Source organism: Lycorma delicatula, chromosome 12, assembly GCF_047948215.1.
Source record: "Lycorma delicatula isolate Av1 chromosome 12, ASM4794821v1, whole genome shotgun sequence".
Lineage (NCBI taxonomy): Eukaryota > Metazoa > Arthropoda > Insecta > Hemiptera > Fulgoridae > Lycorma > Lycorma delicatula.
In genome coordinates, this window is record NC_134466.1 from 38,671,510 (window position 1) to 38,689,838 (window position 18,329).

At 34.4% G+C, this 18,329-nt stretch overlaps 1 long non-coding RNA gene across 1 annotated transcript in view; it reads left to right on the forward strand.

Moving 5' to 3' along the window:
- LOC142332915 (uncharacterized) overlaps positions 1-18,329 on the forward strand; it is an 87,323-nt gene that overhangs the window by 14,626 nt on the left and 54,368 nt on the right. The gene's annotated exons all lie outside the window — the stretch shown is intronic.

The window sequence follows — 18,329 nt, forward strand, 5'->3', positions numbered from 1 at the left end:
ATTAAGTAAATAGGTCTGTTACAATATATGTATCTTGCCTGTATATTAATTGATGAGTTGTTACAATATATCTTATGTATGTTTTCATTAACCTCAGTTTATCTTCGGGAAAACAGTAATTTTTATTATTTTTATTAAAATCATTCATTTTTAAATTGTGAACATCAGTATAACATTGATTATTTTTTTGAATTGATTTTATTGCAACATCCATTTCTTTTATCGATAATCGAAGTAATTTAATTTCATTGACGACAACTTCCATTGATATCATCGATATGGAATATGTAATATACGAATAAAATCTGTTAAATGTAAAGTAAATACATTGTAGCGTATACCATATGAAATACATGTATATTGTTTTATAATTTGAAGGAAAATACGCCGGGTAGAATAAAGGTAAATTGTCTGCATTTATGGTATTTAAATATTTTTCATTTAATATCATATAAATTGCATTCGATAAAGGGATAGTATAACATATTGCAACTTGTATGAAAATAACGAGGTAATACAGAATTTTGTTGTTAAAGGTTATTTCTTTTGTTGCACTTTCCATCAGTTGAATACGATCATTTGTTATCGTAAATGAAAATCTATCATTATTTTTATCGATAGTTACCGAAATAGTCATTAAAATATCATCCCAATAAATTATATATACGAGAACGAAATAAAAATATGAAACATAAAATGAAATGGCTTTGAATGCGGCAATTCTTCTGTCTACATATTCCCAATTATAGAATAAATAAAAAAGAGATCCAAAAAATAAAATGAATTGTAATAAATTATAAATTAAAATTCTATTATTAATTTTCGGTTCATTATGTTCTTTTATATTATAACCTAAAAATGCCATCGAAGTTTTTATTTTATTATAAATATCATCCATCGTTTATATATTTATTTATTATTTTTTATAACTTTTATTTTTAAACGATTTTCTCCTGAAAAAAAAGTATAGATTACTTTACTACAAATTATTTTTTTATTATATTTGTTGTCAGAAAGCTTATATTCTACGATAGAAAATAAAGAAACAACTTATATAGTTACGGGTAAAGAATCGCTTAATTTTCCAGTTATTATATTTAACGAAAAAAATCTATCTAATTACAGTTTCAAATTTTTTTCAGTTAACATGGTGCAATAACATCTTAAATTGTTAGTATCTAAATTTTGCAAAAAAAAATTATGGACAATTTAGTTGTAATAAAATTTACTATATAATCAACAAACTGAATATAGGTTATATACATATTGAAGAACATTCACAAAACCTAATCTAATCTGTTAATAAATCTACAGTTATTACCTATAAAATCAGTTTTATAAAAAATTAACATATAAAAATTAAATAAAGCAATAGTTTAATAGGATTACTTTTTTTTTTAACCTCCGAGTCCACAGTTAAGCATTACTTCAGAGGATGAGATGAATGATTTGTAGCGTGTGTGAAAATGCCATGCCTGACCGGGATTCAAACCCTGGACCTCTGGGTGGTGTAGTGGTTAACGTACTACATGCAAATTAATTAATAGGATTACTTAAAGTTTAGTAATGTAAACTTAAATATTCATTATTTGATGTTTTCCTAGCAGTAGGTCCCTTACGCCATACCAGCTACAAATATTATAGATGGGGCGGTGTGAGAAAGGAGCTTGGATTAGTGTTTCCGGTGAGGACCATGGGCTACATATTGTCCAGAAGGGGGGCCTGCGATGATGTTGAAAAACTTGCTTCAAGAATACTGATGAAAAACACTGTGATGCTTGGGAGTTGTAGCGTGAGAATCTGTGTCTGCATAACGTGTGTGGATGTGGAGGGTGAAGGTAAGACTCTCACAGAGTCGCCGTCATCCGGACTTGCTAGTGTAGGCGTAGGGGAAGAAGTATGGAGACAATGGATCCCTCGCGACTTCCTGTTGAGTAGTGATTTTAAGGGTTACGTAGATCTACAACAGTGCGCCAGTCTGTAAATGCTGTTCTTATTGTAGTAGGTAAAACAAATAACATCAGAAGATCAAACCGGCGGCCTGGCCTGCCATACCGGATGTTATGCCGGTAGGAGTGAAGAGTCGTTTGAGTTAAAGGACCCGCCCCTGCATAGTGGAATACTTTGCTGTTGGTTCCGCCGCTGGAGTGTAGGTAGGGGAAAAAAGGGTCCGTCACACCACCACTGTGACCATTAATTTTTGTTCCAAGCCTTTTCCTTCGCCAAGTCTTCACCTCATCTATTAAGTTTATATTTCTTCTTCATCACTTTCTTACTTCTTCTACTATCCTTTCTAAGGCAGTTGTCAAGATTTCATAGCCTCTAATTAACTTGTTTCATTTCTTTTGTGTACTTCTCGCATAATTTATCTTTCTTAATAAATCATGTTCTTTACTTCCTCATTTCTCACTTTATCGGTCCATCTTACTTTCTATATCCATCTTCTTATCAGCTTCTCAAAAGCCTCGATCCAGTAACTCTCCCTATTCGTCATCGTCCATTCTTCAATTCCATAACACATGACACCACATACATAGCGTTTGACTACAATACCATATGGCAGAAACTAAATTGAAATATTAAGTTGAGCAGAATATATTTTATAAATAATGAAAGAGTAAGTTTGGTGTTATATGTTTTAATTTATTTTTAATAATTTTAAATCCAAGATGAAAAAATAGCAAATCAATTAATTTTACTTTTTTTGATGACACAACGATATATAAAAGCAGTTCTATCAAAGAAAGTATGTAGATTTGTGATGGAAGGGTAGATCGTCCTATCTACTGGGAGTTTTTTTATAAATTGATAAGTTAAATTTTCCTCTTTAAAACATTGAGTTCCACGTAATTATTGTTGTATGATGAGGACAACCTATCCAAACACAGTTATAATTTCTTTTGAACTCTTTTTTGACCAAGATTACATCACTACTTCTTTCTACTGCCACAGCTAAAAGCAAATGTCACTGAGACTGTGAGTAGAGGAGCATGTACAGTGTCAGATCTCTGTGTCAGGCATCGCATTTTTTATACGCTACAAAAATTTCATTTTCATATTCTCACGTAAAAGTTTTTCTTTAAACGTTGTGTTAATTTAATTCATGAAACAAATAACTATTTTAAATCATCAAATTTATTTACATTTAAATTAAAAATCTTTAAAAACGAGCCAAAAAAAATAAGTATATATTTTTTAGATGAAGGGAATAAATTTTAGAAATTGATTTTCTAAAAATATTCATACACAGTTTAAGCATAACAAATTTTCTTAGGTAAAGTTTTCTCTAATTCTGAAACCTGGTCAATAGATGCAAAAATAAGAAAAAGATTTTTTTCAAAAAATCTTTCTACATTTCATTTCCGAGCTCTATAATCTTAAAAATTTGTAAACATTTCTTATTAGGACTATTTATGAAATAAAACCTTTATAAAAAATTTTGAAAAATATTGAAAAGATAAAGAACATAAATAAAAAAATGCATATTTCAATTTTATGAGTGACGGTTGATTTTTGAAAAATTTTTTTATTCATTTTTTATGTATTCATTAAAGTAAAAAACAGATATGCTTTAATAGCTTTTTCTCTAAAATGCTTTTAAAAAAAATCCAATCTGGTTTTTAAGCAATATTCTCCATCCCCTTAACGAATTTTGAAAAATATAGATAAGTACAATCCCTCATAAAAATAAATTTTTGAGCCAAATTCGAAGGAAATCATAAGCTATGAGGCCAAAAGCATAACACAGGTATTCTAGATATATTTGCTGAGAAAGTAAAATACTTAATACTGTTATGCAGTATTGCGACAGAGTTCTATACTAGATAATTCCTGGCAGGAAACCGAGATGTTGAATTGCATACATCGTTCCAAATTCTAATTTAATTATAAAATAAAAGTAATAAATAAATACAACTAAGAACTAAGTAGTTATATCACTTTTTTTTTACTAATATTAAAATGCTTACGGAAACCAAGTTATTTACTTGTAATATATATATATATTCTTTAAGAAACTACTTTAAAGATAGTTGATCAAAAACTCGATGGTTAATCACGTTTAAATGTTTATGTACTGACTTATACAAGTGATGTTAACACAATGAACAGTGTTCTTATGGAGACATCGAGTTTTTATAAATATTATAATCCTTTTTTCTTCTGTAACACTACTGGAAATTACAAAAAGAATTTTTATAAATAAAAGTCTAAAAAAATTACTATCTTTCAAGCTATACGGATTTAATCCTCGACTTAAAAAATTTAAGAGAGCCTTTGTATATTCACTTGAAAACATATCTGACAGATTGCATCAGGATATTATTTTCAGTCGAAAATCAATATCTAAAAACGGAGTGAAATAAATTTTTAACGAATTCTTTTTTAAGCGGATACAACAAACGTCGCTTATATAAAATTCTATTTTCAACTCTAACAATTGTCTCTCTCTTTTTTTATTGTCAGCTTAGATGTTTTGTATTAACTTTACCTTGTATCATTCACTCTCAACATCTTGTCATGATGACGTCTTGTTTCATTAAGAATCTACTCGTAGTTACATGGTCAAAGAAATAGATATTACTTAATCCTCGTATTTTGATACCGTAAAAAGCTTCGATATTTGCTATTAATTACACCGAGAGATAAGATAGTTTTAAAAATTACTAAACTGGTTTTGTTAAACGCTTTTGATTTTGATTTTCTGACTATAACAGCTAAAGGGGCAACGAAAATATATTTATCCTTAAAAGTATATCCCAAAAAATTGTCTTTTTAATTTAAGCTTTAAGGAAATATTAAAATAGGTTTTTAAAAAAGAAAATAGATTTAAATAAATTGTAAATATTCTGGGAAAAATATTTTATTCCAATGCTCCAAGTAAAAACAAATTATGTTTATTTTTATTAGACGGACGTTTGTACTATGTATGCATAATATTTTGTTTATGCACGCCTATATTTTTTCTCATAATTCTCAACCCCGGACCGATTTTTTTCAAACTTGGCAGACTAGTAGAAGGGGATAAAATATATTACATTTTTACAAAAATTAGAAAAGGGGTGGTATGTTTTGGCTGAAATAAAATTTTAAATCTTTATTGGGAGTTTCAGCAAAAACATTTTTTTAAGTATTTTTTATCGAGATCACAAATTACCAAGAATGTTTATATAATATTTATCTCCCTCCCAAAAATACGACATTATATATATATATATAAATATATATATATAATTTTATTTAGCTATATCTTATTTCAGAAAAGGAGTTAATGTAAGTTTTTGCATCTGTATTTTGTTCATTAATAGGCTTTCAAACCATTATAAAAATTCTTTGCTCATCCCACTCCATTGCACTGTGGTAATAAAAACATCTTTTGAATTGTAATATAACCCCCTTTAAATTTATTTTAAAACAAAATCATATTGTCTCAAGTTACCTATTGGTTTTAAAATGTAAAAATGTTCATATTTTAATAACATTTACACCTTAGTATTTCTTGAAAAAAAATTAGCCGAAAGATTTTAGCCCTTCTTAGAAAATTACAACTTTATAATTTTCCAAAGTAATGAACTTTATATAATTAGAACTAAATTAAATATAATAATTTTGGTTATAGAAAATTTTATTTTCAACTCTAACATTTCTCTCTCTTTTTTTTTTGTCAGCTTAGATGTTTTGTATTAAATTTACCTTATATCATTCACTCTCAACATCTTGTCATTATAACGTCTTGTTTCATTAACAATCTACTTGTAGTCATATGATCAAACAAATAAATATTACTTAATCCTCGTATTTTGATTCCGTAAAATGTTTCAATTTTTTCATATAAATTACGCCGACAGTTATGTTAATTATAAAAATTACTAAACCGATTTTGGAAAATGCTTTTGATTTTGATATTTTGGCTATAGAAACTAGAGCTGCAATACATCTCAATGAATCTCAATACAGTAAAGTAAAAAACAACGTGTTTACTATATACCTGGAAATTATGTTCTGTTTATTATATGTACAGTATAACCACCGTCACGTCTGGCAACTTCTTCAAAGCGAACTCCTGTGTTGTTAATAACTCGACGACACATATCCTCGGTTATATCGTTGAGCCGTGGCGCGGTAGGGGATTCGGGGAAGTGAATTACTTCATCACCCAACTCCCCTCCGGGCACGGGGACTTTTGTTCCTATCTGTTCCCCTTCAGAAGACGAGTCACACCAACATACATCTACTGTCATCTACATCGAAACTAGTCAAAATGGATCTAGGGATATTGAAGTGAATATTTCCGTTGGAATCTGAAAACCCAAATTTTTTGCGAAGACAATACTTCCTGTACTTTGTACAGGAAAGTAAAGATACGTCTAACTAAAATTTTTTTGACACTAATCTTTTGTTGTTATTTTTTATAGTAATTTGTAATTTTCTAAAAAATAATTATAGATTCACAGTTCTAGGACGTAATTTATTCAATCATGCAGGTCAAAAACCATATGAAAAACCATGAATTTATCTATTAATATAAGATCCATTGACATTATTTTATCCAGATTTTAAAAGGAACGATTTTCAGATCTGTTATATGAATTTTTTGTTAATTCTCCCTTTTAGAACATATTTGAAATTCTTTCCGTTCCTTCGTGAGGGACACTCTGTATTTGATCCATTAAATTGCCAACATTTTTGTAAATAAAATTCTCCTTTGTAGAGTTTTACTAGACCGAATTAATATTTTTGTTGTTGTTCGAAACCTTTTCTTCAGTGTAATTTTTTTGTCGGTATACAGGAAAAAATCAGCCTTACTGAAATTATACATTTTTGACTTTCTGTTAATTAATTTCCCGGCCCAAAAACACAAAGGAAGTGTGTGTAAACATTAAATCATTCTAAACTTCTTTTAAATAAAATTTAATTTAAAGAAATATTTAATTTTTAAAGCTCACGCTTCTGTAAATTGTCCTTCGTAAATTTTTACTTTTAATTATTCCTACATCAGTCTATCCTTACGCCGCTTAAATGGCTATCGATCAAGATTTAGTTTAAAGGTTACAATTATAGTTCAGTTAAATTCTGTTACAGTTAAATAATTCCTCTCCACCTTTTACGAATGAAATTTAAAAAATAATCTTTTCCTGTAAAATTACTTTTAAATAGAAGTACAGTTGCTGAGAGTGTGAATGGCTGATTTGTAAATAAATTTTTATTATTATTATTATAATGTGCGATAAGAACGAACTCTAAAAAAGTAAAAAGCACAAATTTAGCTGTAAAAAGAAATATTAATACCAATAATTATTTAATAATAAATATAGATATAATCGAAAAGGGACCCGTGTTCCCCTTTCTGTAAAAATATGTATGACATATATAGGGTTGGGGAAACGTTTACAATATATATTTCATACTTTTAATTATGTTTACGTTACAGAATTTGTTACAGAGTAAAAGAACGCGCGCGCTGGACTGCACGCTTTCGTAAAAGCCCGGGCACTAGCTGGCAGAAGCCTACAAAAGCCTGAGCGCTATCGAGCTCGCTTTACTGTACGTTTTCGTTAGCGGATCCGCTTCCGCCCTCTGACTTTATACCATATACGTGTGAAAGATATTCTTGCATGTACCATTACATTTCACTACTGTCAGGGTTTACGTCGGATATCTTAAAGCTACTTCAGTTACAGTACCAGGTCCTTTTTTGTCCTATTTCCAGTAAACAGTACATAAGAAACCACCAGTAAGAACGGGTTGACTGCAAGAGAACAGGTTTAGGCAAAGAAGTTTAAACATATAACGAAACCGACAACCGATCCTAACCGGTTGGAAATATATCGACAGCTGAAATAATCGAACGGGTTAAACTTAAAGATGAAGTCGAATCTGCAATTCCGTTAGACCATCCGCATCACGACATGAAAAATAATGAAAAGCAATTATGAACACTATGATGACGAATGCATGGATGTTTATCGAGCTAGAATGAAGTGAAGAAAAAGAAACGAAATGAACTCACCGAAGAGGTCGTAGAAAACGTGAGCAGACCACGTCTAACAAGCGGATGAAAACTGAAGGGGCCGTTACACCGGAGTACCTGCTGATTTACGGACGGTGGAATGCCCGAGCAAAGAAGTGTTTTCACGACGAAAGATCCATTTCAAGGCGTACCGGTTAGGGAGTACATGCTTGATCCCGTAAGCGATATAAAATATTAGACATATTAGATATATATATAAATTTTTTTTTTTTTGGCGCCGAGTGGCTTCGACGACACGTAATTCATAACGTTGGGGTGGCCCTGAAAAGGGCCGTTTTTGCGTTAGCTCTGAGAAAAACTGTTAGGTCCGGAAGCTGGTCTCCGGAGAAGTCGGGGAGTTGCGGCTCCGCCGTTGAAGTCCGAGCAGGCTTTCCCACAGCGGCAGTGAGGGAAACTTTCCCCACTACAGCGTGGCACTGATGACCCCCAGAGCCCCGCAGTGTCGGGTCGGCATCGGTCGTCCTTCGCCGGCGCGGCTAAGGCGGTTTTCCCCGAGCGATTCCACGCTTTGCCAGCTTGTGCTGCAGAGTCCGCCGCGGTCAGAGCGATTGAAGCCCGGCGAGCTGGAGCTAGAGCGGAAAGGTAGCGTCCACGTCTAGCGGCTCCCTCGGCGGTGTACCCTCTTGTACACCTGTTAAATTACATATACTCATTTTTTTTTAAATGAAACGTACATAAGATTTTATTTCATTAATAACTTTTGATATTTTTTATATTTCTTTGTTTATTGTTATTATTGAATTATTATTTTTTGTACACATTCTTTTACAATCAGAGGCTAATAATTATTAATAAATTAATATATTTAAAAGGGGATGAAGTCGGATTTGACCAATGTGCCTTCCTCTTGTAAGGTCCAAATATTTCATTAATTAGAATTTTATTTGGCTATAACTCTGGAAATAATGAAAATAAGTACTACTTATGAAATATTGTTGAAAAATTCTCAATGAGGGCTTATTACTTCAGTAAAGAAAACGTCCAAAATCCAAATTTTTTTGATTTTGGGCTTTTCTGGAAACTTTTGGTACAGTCTATTAAAATCAAAAGGGGAGGTAGATTTAAAGTCTTAAATCCAAAATTTCAACATCCTACGGCTAATCGTTTTTGAGTTATGCGAGATACATACATTTCTCCCCAACAGCTGTGTTAAGCTCTCAATATATTCTTTTTCATTGGATTCCAACCCAAACTAATACATGAAGTTCTATTGACAACCAACCGATCCACTGCTAATGTTGTATTTATACTTAGGTTAGACCCGTTTATTTCCTAGCAAAGATCTAACAATTTGTCACTTTTGATTCTAACTTCCATTGCAAAATATTTAAGTGTAGTTTATAGAGTCCCGCTTTGGTACTCCATCTACTACATAATACATCGGTTCTATTAACATATATTCTTTGTGTAAACCATAGTGTATTGGAAAAAAAAATCTTATCCACAACTTTGATCGTCATTAGTCATATAATTAATTAAGTACCTTAAAAATGATATTATATGACGTGATGGAATTGAATATCAGTCAGTTCAGGTGGAATTTTTAAATTTCCTGATATAAACTCACTAATCTCCCTTATAAGTAATTAATTGCCTTCATTAGCAGTTTAAATAGATTTACTAATAGTTAAATACCATCTTTTGTACCTAAAGCTGCCAGAATTTTTGTGTAAGAGTTTTGACATTGCTGCACCCATACCGTCTTAGGTATTAGATGCAGGACCAAGTTTTCTTGTATATGTGTTCAATTACTAGATTACTGAAATGCTTCAGGGGAACTCAAAGACCTTTACCTCTCCCTTGCAGATTTATTTGGTGCAAAGTATTCCCTGGTAGGCTTAGACATGTATCTCAATAAAACATTAGAAAGGATGCAACTGAATCTAATATTTATACATAAAAAAATACTAACAATAATAAACACAGCAAATTCATCACTTACAGTAATTTTCAAAAAAATAAATCCAAAAAGAAAACTGTAAAAAATAATTCTAAAATTTCATCGTCAATGTATAATTTGATGAAGAGAGAAAGAGAGAGTGAATATTCCAATTATTAATGAATTCAAGATAAAAATTTTATCCTTATCTGTTATTTGCTTGTTGAGCAGTTTCTTATTAAACAATTTTAAGTAACTGAACAAGTGCTTGCAATCTATTAACTGTTCAAGGCATCACATCCACTGATTTTTTTTATAAGTTCATCTATTAAATCAGTTTTAATAAAAGGTATCAAATCGGTTTCAAAGCAAAAGGAAAAAGTATTTATGGTTCATACAACTTACAAAAAAACATACAACTTCATTTATATTAAATCAGTACTGCGAACCTAATATTTAAGTATTAGTTACCTTTAGTAAGAAATTTAAATCTAATAAATATAAACCAGCCGGCTCAATTTTCAGTGATCTTTGTGTACCAATTAATAACAATTTGATGCCGTGTTTAAACCATGATGATTTATTTTCCCATGGGATTGAAGCTATTGCATTCCATAGATTTTCACTCTAGAATAAAAAATACAATTACTGCATTTACACTAGCTAAATCTTACACATACACGTACAATACTAACCTAATATATCTAGAATTATCTTACCATGTTCACTAGACATTGTCCCATAATGCAAATCATTCCATAACAGCCAACTGTTGTTAAACATGCAACCACATATTTTCCTTTGCCAGAAATTTCATTGTTCTGAAAAGGAATTCATTTTGACATTTAAATGTATATATAATTCATAAAAATAAATTTTACATAAGTTACTTTTTAGAATTAATAAATATTATAAGTGTAGAACCCTTAGATTACTTTTTGACCATTAAAAGAAAATTTATCAAATGTTTATGTCGAAAAATAACCTATATTTTCGGAATAGATTACATCAACTCTAGTCAATCACTACCCCAACTATCTCAACTCCTGCCAGTCACCCTTGTAGGCAAAATAGCATTTTAAATGGAAGGGATAGGATTATGATACATCAACCTCTAAAGTAAGTACTAAGAAGGAAACAAAAAAAGAAAGAAAAAATTAAAAATACTCCTAAATCAAATTCAAATATATTTTAGTGTGAAATTATATGGGATTTATTTTTGAAACCATGTAAACTAATATAGAAAAATATTAAATGGCTGTAATTTTTGTTAGGATTGTCTTAACATGTTATTTTTGTATCAAAATTTTATTGTTATTCAATACACTTTAAAATAATGTGTATCTAAAATAATCTGTAATCTGTAATCTGTATCTAAAATAATGTGTACTCTACTGTTTCTATTAAAAGTTCTGTGATTGCTCTCCCTTGAACCAATAAGATTGAGAAGAGGGTGAATTATTTCCCTATGTTACAACTGGTAATGAAACATGGATTTCATACATTAACCTCAAACCCAAACAACAATCCATACAAGAATTTGATGAATTCAGTGAAGAATTCACTGAATTTACCGATTGGGGTAGTGATGAATTTCACTTCGGTAAATTCAGTGAAGAATTTGGTGAATTCACTGATTGCAGTGGTATTCAGTGAAAATAACAAGAAATTAAAAAAAAAATATCTATAAGCTTGGAAGATGATGATGACTGTTTTTCTGGAATAAAAAACGTGTTCGTCGATGGACTTCATGTAGCTGGCAATACCAATCACAACAAAGGAGTACTATTAAATGTTTACAATGCTAAACTATGCGATTCAGAATCTGACACCAGGATTTGTACTCATTCACAATAATGCACAAATCCACAATCGAGAAGATTCAGTTTAGAATAAAAACACTTGAGGTGTTGGGCAGAATATATATATATATCATAATACAAGTATATATTAATAGAAGCAGAAAATATAAATAAATTATATTTATTTTATATTTTCTGCTTCTATTCTATAATATTGTTTTTTAAATGAAATCAATAAAATATCTTTTAATAGCTATTATAAATGTACTTTTCAAAACAATCTATTTTTTATTGTCCATTAAATGTGAACAATATGCATCAATATTTATTAAATTAAAGAATTTTAACTTATTCTCATGCCTACACAATAGATACATAAATAGTCATTTATTATAAAAAAATTATTATAAAAAAAAGGTAAAAACAAAATAAAATAACTATCCAAATATTATAACAAACCAAATATCAGAACTGTTTTCTTGTAACTTAACAATACCACAATTAAGTTACTGAACCATTAATTAATTCTTACTAAAAATTTATTTAAATAAAATTAAAAGATTTTCTTTTACAACATAATGTTAATATTATAATAAAAGAAATAATATTAATAATATTATGGAATAATTTTTATATTTAGTATCTTCATTTATTGTTCATATTTTAAATGATTAATTTTTACATCATGATGCTGTTATATCACGGTTTTATCATGGTTTCCCATAATTCATCCAGGCAAATTCTTGGGTAAATTGTAACTATTTGTACTAGAACCAGGTAATGTATTTTCACAGCTTTAATGTTTATGTCATGTATTTAATACACTTGAATATAAACAATCAAGAACTAATTGATAATTTATTACAACAATATAAAAATTAATATTTTTACCTGAAACATGCAATATAGAACAATACTTAAATGGAAGCATGCCAGTTGATTATACACCAACAAGGAAAATTTCAATGACTTATATACATCTTTCACTTTCCTCAAAAAAAAAAAAAAATTAATAAATAAATAAATATTTTTTTCCAATTAAAAAGTACCACAACAGAGTTGTAGATTGTCGATGGTTTGAATCTGTCTCAGGCTTGGTATTTACATTCCTAATAATCTCACCGGCTTCTCTAGTGAGTTCTCTCATTAATGACTGTAATTGAACTATTAGCTTTAGCCGCTCAAAAGTAAGTATTTTATGATGGATACAATTTTTATACAGAAATCTACATATGAACTTTGGGTCTACAAATGACTTTCAATTATAAAATTGCACAATCATATTTAATTATTCATGGTGAAGCAAGAAAGTTAAAAAATTTTAGCTAGCCTTCAATAGATTGTTACTTTGGAAGAATATTAAGTATGTAATCATCATGATGCAGTGTTCTGCCAGATGGCAGATCACTAGCACCGCTGTTATCTCCATCTGTTTCTGTCCCATGCTTTCCTTTTCATCTCATCTTAATCTTAACTACCCTTTATCTCATTTGTTAACATCACCCCCTTTCTTCCTCTTCTTTGGAATGGAGCTTACAACTAACCCCATATAAGTCCGTGATGGTGACCCTAGCAGGACGACGGAAGCTGTGGAGGATGGAAGTTCAGGTGGACAGCCATACACTTCAAGACACCAGAGGTGCTAAATACCTAGGCGTATGGCTGAACAAATCAAGAAGCTTCATTCGCCATGTTAAAGAAGTGACACTGAAAACGGAGAAGGTACTGTCAGACTTGGGGAAGATAATGGCAGCAAAGACGGGACCATGGGAGAGTAAGAGAAGGGTGATAATGTACCTGGCCACCTCCATCATGTTGTACGCGGTCCCGGTATAGTATGATGCGGCTGGGAGTGAAGCGTAATTTTACGAGGATGGCTTCCCTACAGCGCGGCGAAAACGTACGAATTATCTCCGCCTATCGGACCATATCGGATGTAGCGGCGGAGGTGATCGCTGGAGTTCCACCTATTCACCTCCAAGTGCTGGAACTCAAACGAATTTATGACGGTATGTCAAAAGCGAAGGCTAGGAAGAAGAGAACAGATGAGTGGCAGGCGGAATGGATGGGAACGGAAAAGGGAGCCTGGACGAGGAGGCTAATCCCACGTCTGGAGCCGTGGCTCGGAAGAGGGTTCAAGGAAGAAAATTACTTCATCATCCAACTCCTCTCGGGGCACGAGGACTTTGGTTCCTATCTGTTTAGCTTCGGAAGACGAGCCACACCAACATGTATCTACTGTCAAGAGAAGGATACACCGGAACATATAACTTTTTACTGTAGAAGATGGGAAGGAGTAAGGAGACTCCTAGGGCTATCATGGATTACCCCCTGATAACTTAGTAAATTACATGCTCCGCGGAAGACGGTAATGGGCAGAGGTTGCATCACTGGCCTCCTGCATCTTAACTACAAAAGCGAGAGAGACAGAACTATAGGGAGGAGACTGACGGGCAGAACATCTGACTGCAAGACAACCATCAAGTCTGCCAGGTACTCGGAGAAGGAAACTTGTAAATACGTAGATTAACTTGTAAATAATGACTTTGGCCATGTGTATTTTATAGTTTTGTATATTAATTCTCGTAACATAATTTCTTGTATCTTGTAACTTGTATGTTTATTGGATCTACTACTGTTTACATTGTGTATAAAAATGTACTGTCGCATTTTGGTGAAATGAACCTCTGTAAACTGGGAAAAAGGACCCCTATACTTTGTTATGAAATGTATATATTGTGCCGTATCTTGTTGGACACTTCCTATCATGTGTTATTGTTATGTTTAGTTTAAGATTGGATAATATATGCGTTTTTAGATTTGTTGTAGTTTTAAGGATCCTATCCATTTTGTTAATATGACCTACTAATAAAGCTGTGTTATTGTAAATATGCGTAATAAATTTAATGTATTTAATAATTTTATTTCATCCATTTTGTAATGTTAAGTGACTTGGTTGTACGTATACTGAATTGTGATGGTAAATAAATCTTGCTACACTTATAAGTGAGGTGCTATACCCCATATCACTCAAGGGCAATGACATATATGTTCGACTGACTGGAGCCAATGAAAGTATACTGTGTGGATATCAAACTCCACTATTGTGAATTTAAAAAAATAAAAAACAAACAAATAAATAAAAAAAATATAAAAAAACTTCGGGGGGAACTGGCGAAAAAGATTCTGTCGTCAGAGGGTGGAATCGTGGACACGTGCAGGGCCAGGGAGGTATCCCCTTTACTGAGGGCGTTCGGGTCCAGCATATGGCTAGATCGGGACGTTCTGATGACGCATTGAGGACCCTCGAGGTTTGTTTGGTGGACGCGCGATTAATGGGGGGGGGGGGGTATGCGTGGGGTGCAAACCCGAACCAGACTAAGTGATAGGAAAGGGAAGGATAGCCCTCTTGGGGAAAGTCACCATGACAACCTGAAGGGATGTCGTGATGTCTTAATGATCCAAGAACGACCCCGTCGGGAGATCAGCTTCATGCTGCACAAAGGAAGGGCTTTCTTTTTCTTTCTTTCTTTTTCCTGTTTAGCCTCCGGTAACTACCGTTTAGATAATTCTTCAGAGGATGAATGAGGATAATAGTATGAGTGTAAATGAACTGTAGTCTTGTACATTCTCAGTTCGACCATTTCTGAAATGTGTGGTTAATTGAAAGCCAACCACCAAAGTACACCGGTATCCACGACCGCGCCTGCAAAGTGCCTGTGACTCCCTGTGACTTGGTGAAAGGCTTTGATAATGGACACCGGGTAGAGGGCAAACAAGGCCGATCACATGACATAGCCCAGACGTAGATCGTGAACAATACGGCGTATGGCGACCCTGAATTGGGGGAAGCTTTCAAGGACAGTCGTTACATTGTTAAACGCTTGCGCCTGGAGGAATTAAACCTGGATCATTCCCGGGCAGCCACCAATGAAGCCATGAGAATTCTTGAGAAATACGACCTCGAGGTTCTCTTGATCCAGGAGCCGTACATAGTCTGGGATAGGGTGGTCGGCTTCCACGGGGTTGATGTTATTCAATCTCGTAGGGGACGGCCGCCCTCTGCGATCGTGGTTGGCTCGATCTCGTTGGGTGTCTTCTGGATGCCCCAGTTTTCTGACAAGCTGTTCACCGTTGTGCAAGTCACGAGGGGTACGTTCGATGTTGTACTGGTGTCGGGATACTTCCAGTAAGTTTCGGGTAAGAAGAACTCACAGTGGGGTCATTGTCGCCACCTTTGAAGAGCAATTTCAATTCACCACGATTCCAACACGCTGGGAAATGCTCAACAGAGAACAACTTATTGATCACCCTACTCAGAGGACATGAATCACTGGCAACGTGCGAACAAGGAGCTCCACCGTGATACAATCAAATCCGGGGGCTTTTTTTCTGGCCAGGCTACAGATTACCTGGCGGATTTCCGCCTCAGTAATATCCGGAGACACAATCTCAGAGTGAAAACCTGGAACATCCCTGAGAACACGTTGATGATACGAGGTTTCACCAACCACCGTATCATCTGGAAGCAGATCGTACATTAGAAGTATGAGGACTGTATGAGTTTTCTATAACTACTCGATCCTGGGTCGAGAGAGCCGACAGAAGAATGTATATTTTCCGCTTATGTAAAAGGACCCTATAAACAACACCCTATGGTTCTTTATTCCCTTGTTCTTGTACAAAAGAGCGCCAGGAACCACGCTTACAGCCATAACTTTGTGAAAATATTCGGTCCTTTTCCAACGATAGTCCGCAAGCAGAGCTGAATGTCGATCAGGGTCAACCGCACGATTTGCGCCTCTCCTGAGCCTGCGGCTCTCCCACAGTCCGCTTCATCGCAATCAAGTCTCGAGTCCACCATCCAGCAACTCTCTCCCGACCCGTACTCCTAGGGATTAACTTGTCAACGGCTTTGACTACCGCAGAAGAGAAAGTTTCTGCCAGGTTATTCAATGGGACCTCGTCCAGCCTATGAACGAAAACTCGAAGTCTGGCCGCAAGAATATTAGAAAACCAAGCCCAATCCGCTTGCCTGTGCAGGAAGCGCCCGTGTAGAACAGGGACGTTTTTCCAATAGGCATCGCGCAACCCGCTATCTAGCTCGAAAACTATTAGCCGATGATCGCTCGTGCAATCATCAATTACCGACCAGTTCTAAATCCTACCAGAAATATCCTTACCAACGGTAACATCAATGTTAGTACCATGGAAGGCCCTCCACAATTCGACCGCACCGGTGAAAGTAGTCAGCTTGCCGAGCACGTTGAAGACATCAATATTATGCTGCGCGATGAAACCTTCTATGAGTTCGCCGCCATCGTCCGTGATTCCACTGTGCCAAAGAGGCGATTTGGAATTCGCATCAACACATAAGAATCGCACAACTCACTACAAGCCTGACAATTCTATCCCATCTTTCTAAATGCTGTTCAATAGGATCCTTGTACTGAAAGTACGAACTAACAACAACCAAGTCCAGACCATTCATGGCAAGTTTGACAACGATGTGGTGCATGGCAGAGCCTGGTTTGTATGAAGACGCTATCTATCGACTTCTTGCACAGAACAGTGGACTTGCTGTCACCAACGAAAAACCTTTTCCAACCTGGGAAACTTCACCCGTAACCACATACGGGTGCTGTAGAAGAACGACATCGAGGCTCCGTTTTTCGACTACTTCACCTAGCTCAACTTGGAGTACATAGCCACCCTGGCATTTAGTTGACCGAACCTAGCCATCTAGAAAGTAAATCTCAACTGCGCTCATGAACTACCGCACTCCTTACTACTAACTGAGTACCTATGAGGTTTGCGTAACCGCCTGCAGTTTATACTAGATGGAACCTCTTTCTTTTGCGGACAGTCCTCCCATTTGGGGCATTCCACACAAAATTGCGCGCAGACTGACACGTACTTGCAGAATTTTGCCCTATGGCCGAACCGGCAACATTTGAAACAACGCTGCACGTCAAGGTATTCCTTGACGCAGCAGGATGCTAAATCAATATAAATCCTATTCTCTGACACAAATTTCTGGTGGAGACCAGCGCTCAGTTCAAAGACTTCGTGATACCGTGGGGCGTCACGCTTACCAGTTTTGAAGACCAACCTACACACTTTTTTGAACGTAGCCTAGTCCAAGTCGATGGTTTTGTTCTCTGATGACAGCCAGGACATCTTCGTAGGAGAGACTCCGCTCAATGTCATACATGGCGACACGGGGCCTATGTATCCTTTTAGGGTCAACCGGAACTTCAATTTTCTTAACCGCCGGAGACTCCGTGATGACACAGACTGTCTCTTTATTATCAGCTACCACCACAAGACCTTTGCTGGTCTCTTAATGTTCCGTATTTTGAGATCATTCCAGTTGTCGCGAAGGGCAACCTGAAAATCACGCCAGAGTTCTTTGCTCGTAAATTTCTAGCCTTCGGCCTTGTTAATGAAGAGAACGTTCGGTTTCTTCACAACCTTGCTGGCTTCCCGCTTGCAGCATAGCGGCCTGGGCTGTGCTGACGCCTGAAACACGACTTTCGGAGCGACTTTGACTTCCTTGGGCCGGGAAGCTTTCTTTTCCTGTTTAGCCTCCGGTAACTACCGTTTAGATAATTCTTCA